This window comes from Panthera pardus, unplaced genomic scaffold, assembly GCF_024362965.1.
Source record: "Panthera pardus isolate Hobbes unplaced genomic scaffold, ASM2436296v1 HiC_scaffold_15, whole genome shotgun sequence".
In the NCBI taxonomy this organism is placed as follows: domain Eukaryota; kingdom Metazoa; phylum Chordata; class Mammalia; order Carnivora; family Felidae; genus Panthera; species Panthera pardus.
In genome coordinates this window covers 29689316-29700304 of record NW_026526710.1, presented here as the reverse complement: position 1 = coordinate 29700304, position 10989 = coordinate 29689316, and positions in this window count along the sequence as shown.

The window sequence follows — 10989 nt, the reverse complement described above, 5'->3', positions numbered from 1 at the left end:
CTCCCCGGGAATGTCTGTGTCCCCCGACCAAATTTATACGTTGAGATCCCGCCCCCCCAATGTGCTGATGTTAGGAGATGGGACCTTTGGGAGGTGATTAGGTATGATGATGGAGCCTTCATCAATATGGGATTAGAGCCCTTATAGAAGAGATGTTAGAACTCTTTTTCTGCCACAGGGAGAAGTTAGCATCTGCAACCCAGAAGAGGGTCATCACCAAAACCCGACCACACTGGTGCTCTGCTCTTGAACTTCTAGTCTCCAGAACCGTGAGAATAAATGTCGGTTATCTACGAGCCGCCCAGTCTGCGGTACAATTACAGCAGTGAGAATGACTGAGGTGGCCCCCTTAACTCCTGCTGAGTGGCAAAGCCAGCTAAGACAGTCATGATCTGTTGCTCCTCTTTGCAAAGTGTATCAACAGAGACCCTCATGCCAATTGACAAGCATGTCCTCGGACATGCCGGGGCCACCTGGGGCTACTGACTAGACATGCATCTTCTGCAGACACTTTTCTCGTTAATTCTCCTTTAGGGAAAAAATGGAAGAGGCCAGGCCATTAACCAGACAGGGCCAGTAAAATGGAATCAGATGAGTACCCATGCAGTGCCTTCTCCTTTGTGAATCAGGAAAATGGGCTTTTATAAGTGCACCCCCAATGAAAGCTGCTGTTGTTTTTCTCACTGACTTAGCAATGCATACAGGAATGAATGTATAAACAAGAATTTCTGCCATTGGGGAAAACTGCCAAAATAAACATGGGCTTTGATATCAACGGTAATAGTCTTCTACTGCTGTTCTTAAATTACCACCATGGAATCAGTGGCTTAAAACAACATAGATTCGTTCCTAGAGTCCTGGAGGTCAGAAATTCAAAATTAATTTTATTGGGCCAAGATCAAAGTATCAACAGGGCAGGTTCCTTCTGGAGGCTCTGGGGAGCTTTCATTTATCAGGGGAGAACCCCTTTCCTTGCCTTTTTCACTTTCCAGTGGCTGCCCCAATTCCTTGGCTTCAGCCTCTCTTTTGTCTTCAAAGCCATAGGAAGAACGTGGAACATTAACTTTATTTCGTGAGAAGTGATTTAAGACATTAATATTTAAATAAACATAGATATGTTATAGAGTAGAATGCAAAATTCTCACTTTTAAAAAAAAAATTTTTTTTTAATGTTTATTTATTTTTGAGACAGAGACAGAGCATGAACAGGGGAGGGGCAGAGAGAGGGAGACACAGAATCTGAAGCAGGCTCCAGGCTCTGAGCCATCAGCCCAGAGCCCAACGTGGGGCTCGAACTTACAGACTGCAAGATCATGACCTAAGCTGAAGTTGGACGCTTAACCAACTGAGCCACCCAGGCGCCCCTCTCACGTGTTTTAAAGATAAAAATGTAGAGATGCCTGGGTGGCTCAGTTGGTTAGGCGGCTGACTTTGGCTCAGGTCATGATCTCACAGCTAGTGAGTTCAAGCTCCGCATCAGGCTCTGTGCTGACAGCTCAGAGCCTGGACCCTGCTTCAGATACTGTGTTTCCCTCTCTCTCTGCCCCTCCCCTGCTCATGTTCTGTTTCACATTCTCTCTCAAAAATAAATAAACATTAAAAAAAATAAAAATAAAAATGCAAGTCTTCAAAAAGAAATGTACCTGCTAGCAGCATGGTTTTTTGGGTTTCATCCCAAAGCCCCTTAGGTTGGTTGACTCTCCTCTACCATTGGAGACACTGCTGGATCCAACTCTTCTACATGTGAGGAAGCACAGGTCCAAAAGGTAACTTTTTTTTTTAATTTTTTTTTTAACATTTATTCTTGAGAGACAGAGACAGAGCACAAGTGGGGGACAGGCAGAGGGAAAAGGAGACACAGAATCCAAAGCAGGCTCCAGGCTCTGAGCTGTCAGCACAGAGCCCAATTCAGGGCTCAAACCCACAAACCACGAGATCATGACCTGAGCCAAAGTCTGTCGCTTAACCAACTGAGCCACCCAGATGCCCCTAATATTTATTTATTTTTGACAGAAAGACAGAGTGTGAGCAGGGGAGGGGTGGAGAGAGAGGGAGACACAGCAGCTGAAGTAGGCTCCAGGCTCTGATCAACACAGAGCCCGACGTGGGGTTCAAACTCACGAACCATAAGATCATGATGCTTAACTGAGCCACCCAGGTTCCCCGAGCTAACAAGTTTTTAAAAGCACATGGGGGCAGAGCAAGGGCTGGGACACAGCTCCCCAGACTCCTGGCAGTTTGCTGAGTGTTTGCTCCAGAGAACCCAGCTCACAGGGCAGAGTGGCTAAAACTGGGTGGGAAAGAGCAGCCAGATCTGACTTCCTGAAGTGTCTCCTCTGCTGAGGGAGTTGCTTCCATTTGCTATCTGGGCTGGCACATCCCGTGCCCCACTCACAGACCTCTCTGGTGGGATCTCCGAAAGGCAGATATTCTCAAGGGGAAATGAATAGGAATCTAGGGCATAAGTTGCCCACCTGCTAAATACTTGATTGTTTCCCTGGAAGAAAAGTTCAGCAGTGTTATGGATTGAATGTTAGTGTCCCCCAGATGTCATTTGTTTAAACTCTAACTGCCAAAGGGATGGTATTAGGAGATGGGGCTTTGGGAAGGGATCAGATTTAGATGACGTAGTGAGAGTAGAGCTCCCATGATGGGATTATTGTCCTCATAAGAAGTGGAAGGGACCAGAGGGCCACCCCACCCATCCCTCTGCCAGGTGATGACACAGCGGGAAGGTGGCTATCTGCAAGCCAGGAAGAGGGCCCTCCCCATGCAGGGAATCTTCCAGCACCTTGGTGTTCAACTTCCAGCCTTCAAAACTGTGAGAAATGAATGCTTGCTGTTTAAGCCAAGTCTGTGGTATTTTGTTACAATAGTCCAATCCGACTAAGGTGATCAGGATTCTGATGGGGCAGATATTTACAATGTTTACAGGCATTCATATGAAAAAAAAAAACCAATTAGTAATGCTTATTTTAAAACACTGGGTTTGTATCTGATACCAGCGTTCCTTTGGAAGACCATGTCCTTTAGGATTTGACTCACTTGAGAAAATAAGAAATCCATATTCTAGGCCTCCCCCTCCTTCTCTCGCCTATCCTCTCCTCTCCAGATACCCTAGATTTCCTTTGCTGCTCCCTAAAGCAGTGATCCTCAACTGGGGGGGGGGGGGGGGGAGTGGTGGTGAGATTCTCATTTTGGAATGAGATCTGTCAGATTCCTTTAGAAGATAAATATGTAACACTGCAGATCATGCTGGGACAGTATAAATCACAAATGGATACAAGCCTCCACCAGTGTGGGGCACTCCCTGTGGTGCATGATGGCCTGTGTGTATTTGTAGTTGGCAAGTTATCTTTGAATCCAACATGACCAGCACGGGTGTGTTACGAAGGCCAGAGAACTATATGTCCTGGTGAACTATGTGCAGCAGAGGTGAGCTGTTGCCATGCAGGCGGGTGATCGAGGCTAAATTTGCTGCCCACACACCACTGAATGATTTGGAATGCCAGGGCTTTGTTTGAATTCAGTCAGCTTTTGACGGTTAGCACTTTGGGAATATTTTACTTCTTCAAAAAGACTCCATATGTCTCCCAGCAGGACCTATGATTTTCTACGTGCCAAATAAAAGGCACACACAGAGCAGTGACTCTGGTTTTGATAGGTAGCCAAGGCTGTCCAAAACCTAGTACCAAAATGTGGTAGGGTTGGGGTGGGGGGATGCTGTTATTATCTTATCCTTGAGAAGCCCTTGGGTCAAGTCAAGCATCCTTTCAGGTTGCATATTTGTGGGTCACGAAAAAGAAACTCCAGGAGCTGGAAAATTACTGAAAACTTGGATATTGGCAAATGGCAAAAAAAAAAAAAAAAAAAAAAAGTTGGAAGTAGGAGTACAAAAGAGGTTTTGACAAGCTCCCTTGTTTAACAGCATGACCCATTTCAGAATTCACGAGGTTCCCCAAACTGGGTTTGCATGATGCACAGATGCTTCAAAGCATCTGTGAAGCAGCAAACGCATTGAAATCTTATTCAAAGCAAAACCACATTTGCATGACGAACATTGGAACATTGCTCTAAACAAGGACCAGTCCCTGGAAATTGATGAAAACCCAGGAATGCAGAACAACGTGGGTACTTAGAGCAAGTGGGACCAATGACAAGATGGTGAACAATTCCAAGAAAGCAAATCTTCCTTTTTTAGACGGTCCCACCTCTATCTACCTTGTGTGCATTTTGCATTCTTAGCCCGGGAATTTGGCTGTCCCTATTCCAACTGCCACAGACCACTGTTAGAAACCAAAGTCCCTGATGCCAGGGTGCAAAGCTGTGTCATCCAGTACATCTTTAAAATGGCTTATTGTGTCAAGTCTCATTTGTCTTAACTCTTCATGTGAATAGCACATAGACATAGTCGTGTGGGGCTTTTTTTGTAATGTCTGATACAATCCATGGCGATTTAACAGTGGCCACATTTGCAAATCACGGCTTCAGGCTTTTTGTTTTGTTTTACTAAATTAATTTTGTTTACCAGGAAGTTAGCTGTTTCCTCTGTGTTTGATTTCACTAAATTATCAGGTGCAAGCTCTATATTTACTTTCTTTTCTTTTTTTCCTTTTTTAACTTTTTTTTTTAATATTGAGAGAGAGAGAGAGCAAGGAGGGGAAGGGAGCAGAGGGAGAGAGAGAGAGAATCTTAAGCAGTCTCAGGACAGAGTCTTACTCAGGGCTTGATCCCACAACCCTAGGATCATGACTTAAGCAAAAATCAAGAGTTGGATGCTAAACTGATTGAGGCACTCCAGTATTTACTTTCTAGGTTTATGCTTCTCAGGTAATATTTTTCATTTTTTAATTCAAATGTTGCTATATTAACAAAAAGTAGTGATAACAATATGCTGTGCAGACTACCTTGACTTGGCTAATGGTTTCAGCAGCGAGAATAATGGTTTCCCATTTTATATCCAAAGTTTCTAATTTTTCAGCTATTATGTAAGGTTTCTCTTCCTTAATCCTCGTCACCCATCAGTGTAAACTAGGAAATGAATCATCTTTCAACATTTCTCTCTTATGGTTGAGGTGCTTTTGTTTGCTGTTTTTGAAAAAAATATGATAAGATTCCACATTCTGAAATACGAATGAGTACTATAAAGATGTCTTCATATGCGATATTCATTGGTTTCACATCCGTTATAACCACCTTGGCCTCCTTTAGCCAGGATTTGGTTGTGAGCAGAGTCTTCTGATTACTGTTAAGCTTTGTAGAATTTCACAGCCAGTAAGACAAAATTGATCTAGGTGCTTTCCTTATATATTTATATGATCGAAGTGGTTCTGAACACAAGCTGCCTCTAAATTTAATTATTTATGGAGTGCCTGGGTGGCTCAGTCTGTTGAGCGTCCGACTTCGGCTCAGGTCATGATCTCACAGTTTGTGGGTTTGAGCCCCACCTCAGGCTCTGTGCTGACAGCTGGGAGCCTGGAGCCTGCTTTGGATTCTATGTCTCCTTCTCTCTCTGCTCTTCCCCCATTTGTGCTCTGTCTCTCAAAAAATAAATAAATGTAAAAAAAAATTTTTTTTAACTTAATTATTTAGGGCATAAATACCAGCCAGTATGAGAAAGCTCCCTGCCTGTGACAGTTCCCTCACATTGTTTTTCATTATTTTGCATGATGTCTTCACTTTCGAGAGTATTTCTGGTCCATGGCAAGAAGGCAAATTAAAAATGTATGCATAAACCCACAACTCATTTAACCAACTGAGCCCCTATTTTTATTTTTATAATTACATGAGTAAAACACGAATTCATGATCATTGCAAAAGAATGCAACAGTACAGAAATATATGGAGTGAAAAGTGAAAGCTTCTTTACACACTCTCCTCCCATCTTACCCCTCCCACAGATCCTTCCAGACTTCTCTCAGAGGATTCATAAATTCGATAGATAACCTCCCACTCTAGTCCCTAGAAAAACTGGTCCCTCCTTCTCCTCCTCACTCACTAAGATCACAGAACCACAAAGAATTTTATCCTGGAGTACCTGCTCAACTGGAAAAGGAGGTACAATTTCACAAAGTATAGGGGGAAATCCCAAACACTGCCTTGCACTTGGGTGGGCAGATGGTGGGGCTTGGGGGTGGAGTCTATTACAGGACTAGAAGAGGGAACTGTTTGAGGTGATGAGAATCTGAGGGGAGTCTGCTTAGATGAAGTTCAGGGCACCCACAGATCGCACCTTCCCAAGCAACAGCCCTCCTCATCAGAATCAATGTTTTCAGGTCCAGGAGAAGGTGCAAGTTAGCAGGTACTCGAATTCTTCTATGCCTTAATTTCCTTCCTGTAATTGTATCCATCCTTAGGCCACCTTGGGTTCTAGGCTTGAGGACACCCAAGGTGACCCTCTGTCACTGGGTGTTCTGGCAGACTCCAGGAGGTGGCCTTATGGCAACACTAGGGACACAACTGAGACCATTCCCAAGCAGGACATGCTCAGAGGACAGTGTGCAGACCCCAGCTCTCCTTGAGGGTGGGAGGAAGCTCCCCTCTTTGTGGGCTTTGTTAAAAAACAAAATTCAACCAAGTGAATTTTAATGATCTAATTGGCTCTATTCAACAGCTCGTGAATCAGGCAGCATTCCATCTAGCAGATAGAAAGGAGCACTGAGTAGCTGTACAAAGTGAAAGACTTGTAGGCAGAAGGGAGTAGGAATAAAGGAAGTTACACCAGTAAAAAATCAGATTGGGTATTACACGGTCACCCCTTTAGGGGTGATCATCCTCTAGGGGCTGATAGGGGTCTATCAGGCAGATTACCTCACTAGCGCTGATCAGGTGATTCCTGGTTGACTGCTTTAGGATTCCATTTCTGGCAGACCCAAAAGTGTAATTAAGTCTCATTTTGGTGATGTGGGGCTTAGCATAAGGGACTCCATTTGTGGCCCAGTGTTTGCTTTTAACCTTTTTTTTTTAACATGTATATGTCTCTGTGTGTTGTGTGTATGTATGATTCCATTTTTTTAAACCATGCATGTAGACACATATTTCTAAAGAATACGAATGGAATCACTGAATTTATTTTCCTGTGACTTGCTTTTTTCATTTAATATATACTACAGTATTCCATGTCAGTATATGTAGAGCCATCTCTCCTTTTTAACACATAGTACCTATCTTTTAAAATTAGAAGATGGTCGGGGCACCTGGGTGGCTTAGTAGGTTAAGTGTCCGACTCTTGACTTTGGCTCAGGTCATGATCTCACAGTTCATGAGTTTGAGCGCCCTCCTGCCTCTGTTCAGTGCAGAGCCTGCTTGGGATTCTGTCTCCCTCTCTCTGCCCTTCCCCCCACCCTTGCGCTTGCTCTCTCTCTCTCTCTGTCTCTCAAAATAAATAAAAGTCAACTTAAAAAGATAAAATGAGAAGATGGTTGTTTGTGCTTTTCTTGTTTTGTTTTTTGTTGTTGTTTTTAATTTAGGATTAGGAGGCAGGCAATGAGAATGACCTAGAGAGGGCCAAAAAGAGACTGGTGAGGCCATGTGCTTGACACGTGATGACCTGTGGGAAGGAGACTTGCTGCTGAGCAAGTGATGTCAGTGGCAGGGGAACACTAATATTACCTGGCCTCAGCCTCTACATCTCTGCAAAGGAAGGTGTGGCAAGTTGAGGAAAATCTCCTAATTCCATCCTTTTGAAAAATGTCTTCATTTCATTTTAGGTCACCATAGCACAAGCCTATCAAACTCTCAGAGATGTTTTCATGTTAAATGACCTTCCCTTCCCTTTTATTTCTTTTTCTTTTCTTTTCTTTTCTTTTTTTTTTTCCAGAAAGAATCAAAGACAAACTTCAAATATTTAGAATGTCAACTTCATCAGTTCAATGCTTTTATATGTGTTGCTGAGAAAGAAATTCCCAGAAGCAAACATGTCAAAATGATTTCTGCGAAAGGGGGGTGGGTGGGGAAGCTTATTTTCAAATGTCAGTGGTGAACAATATTCTTGAAATAGAATTATAGCCTTTGAAAGTCATGTTTCTTAAAATTAATTGTCCCGAGATTACAGTTGTGCTTTTATTTCACAGAACTTTCAAAGAACGTCGAGTGTACTATTAGCTGACAATTTGTTTTTCGTAAGAATGGCACTGGATCTCCTTAGTAGTTAGTCCACGTAAGTTAATAAAACGGGACAATGCCGTGAACACTGGGCAGGGCTCAGGGCAGGGAGCCAAGCAGATGTGCCTTTTGTGGTCCCCACTCTAGCTTGGAGCTTCTCCAGGACAGTTCTGCCTTTTTGCCTTAGAATTCACTTGTTTTAACAACTGCCAAGACATCAGGGGACACCTAGGAGTCAGAGATGGAGAGACAAAATTTGAATCTTCCTCAAGTCAGCGCAGAGGGGATTTCACAAAAATGTGTGTCTCTTGGCAAAATGCCAATGTCGTTTTTCAATCGTAGAACTGTATTTTCAAATTCTCTTCACCAGCACAGGATGGCAGAGGACCCACCTGAATGGTTCATTCCATAGAGTCTGACAGGGAGTCTGATCTGGGAAGTGGGAGGCCTGAAAGTTCTAGAACAGCATTTTCCACACCTGGAGAGGGAGCCCCCTGATGAGGCCTGGATGGTTTCAAAGCAGTGACTTCATAAATCAGATGTATTGTGGCAGGGCCGCATTTCCCAACTGAAGGTTAAAGAGCTTACTTTGTTACAAGTTAGAATGGTCACTGTTCTGTTTCAATTTTTAAAAATAATTCGGTAATTAAAAACAAAATTTATCCTTCAAACAGAAAGTTTGAGAGCCATCAGATGCTTACCCAATGAGCAGGTCAGATGAACCAGCTCACATATGAGTTGTTTGGGGGTTTACCACTCAGCGGACACAGCTGGCTCATTGGGTGGGGTAGACCATTATGTAGTTTTCATTCTTTTATCCTTAGTTCTGCACTGTTTAATTTAGTCTATATAAAACTATGGTGTAAAGTGAGGAAGCAGAGTGAAAGGGAAATCCACCGCATGGGAGAAAATATTTGAAAATCCTGTATCTGTTAGATATTCCTTATTAAGGAATCAAGATCCAGAACAAATAAAGAACTCCTAAAACTCATTAACAAACCAAACAACCTCATTAAAAGTAGTCATCTCGAGTAGACATTTCACCAAAGAATATATACAAATATTTCCCCCAATCAATAACATGTATATATCTAATCACAGTCCTTGAAGTACCTGGCTGGCTCAGTGGGAAGAGCATGAGACTCTTGATCTCAGGGTCGTGAGTTCAAGCTCCACGTTAGATGTAGAGCCCACTTAAAAAAAACTAAAAAACAAATTAATAAAAATAAAAAGCCCAATTTGGCTTTTCACTTATAGAGAAAAAAAAGTCCTCTATTCACAATGTATGATTTCTGAACAAAAAATAACAAATAGCAGTTTGAAGCTGTGCGGAAAATTTATAAAAATAAACCAACTGGCATTTTCTAACCAAAAACTGCAAGCATTTAAGACAGCTGCTCTGGTCTATTTTTGATGCCACAATGCTGATACATTTCAATCTAAATTTTATTCTTATTTAAACAAAATTTTATCAACATAATAAATGTAAATTGCTTTTTGAAAAAAAAATCACAGGATTTGTGATGGAAAGCGTCATGTCTCTTCCTACACCAGGCCTATTCTCATGGGCAATCACTTTTTTAATTTTCATCCTTCTGGTAGTTACTTTCATAATTCTAAATATTGTGTCCATATCACTACTTCTAGATTAAATAGATATTGTCCAACAGCTCCCAGCCCCCAAATATAAGGATTTAACCTACACAATTTGGCCTTCTCGTTTCAATTTTTGATAGTTATTTTATTTTTAGTTCTTTTTTTTAACCTTTATAACTTGAAATAATGTACTTAGACCTCCATATCTTATTCCATTAATTTTATACAATATTTCTTGTCTCTTCAGGATGTAAAATTAGAATTCTTCTCCAAATTTTACCTCTCAAATTAAGTTTCTTAATAAGTCTTCTATGGATTGTCTGAAGGTTATTTTTAGAAGTTGAAAACCATTAAACAGTTTATACATTATTGTAGCTATGTAGTGTTATTAACTTCAGAGATTTTTAAGATGCTACGACCCTAGTTCCTTCTGTATGTGGTCAATGTCAGCACTCCAGAGTCACTGTCTTAGGTGACAGTCTTAGGATTGTAAGGCCAAAAAGATTCTCTTTTCTAATACTCTACCAATTGCTCAAAATTATGCTACTTTCTAGGTTGCTTCCGGTTTGAACCATGACTATCCTGTACAACTGTCTGTTTTTTCTGGAGATTCTAAGTGCCTTTCTTTTTCTTGTCAAAAAAAAAAAAAAAAAAAAAAAAGGAAATGTGCCTCTTCTCAATAGGCTTTTGGGTCAGCTTCACTCTCTTATATCCCACATATCCCACGTCTTCCTTTTTCTTGGCTTTCCTCTCATCTCAAGAACTACCTGTATGTGTGCAAATAGCTTAATTTACTTTCTCATGCAACTTGTAGGTTGACCATATATGGCATTTTAAATTGAAAATCATTTAAAATTAATGTCAGGACACCTTGACTTACCATTTGCTCCAAAATAAATATGTCTGTTTATTTTTGCATTTTCCTTTTCACTGCTTTATACATATATATATATTTATTTATATTTATATAAATATACATAAAGGATATATTATGTTGAGGATATGTATGGATATATAGAGATATATAAGGATATATATATATATATATACATATATATATATATATATATATATATACTTATATATATCTATATACATATGTACACATATATGTATAGATGTATATCCTTAATTGCTCATATTTACTCTCTGGCCAAGTACACTTCATGAGACTACTCTTCACTAAGGGTTGCCATGAACAACCCTTAAGATGGCAGAAGAGACCTTTCAGTAGTCAAGTCAATTTTCCATTAATATGTTTCTCTGACAGAAATGATCATCTTAAACCTG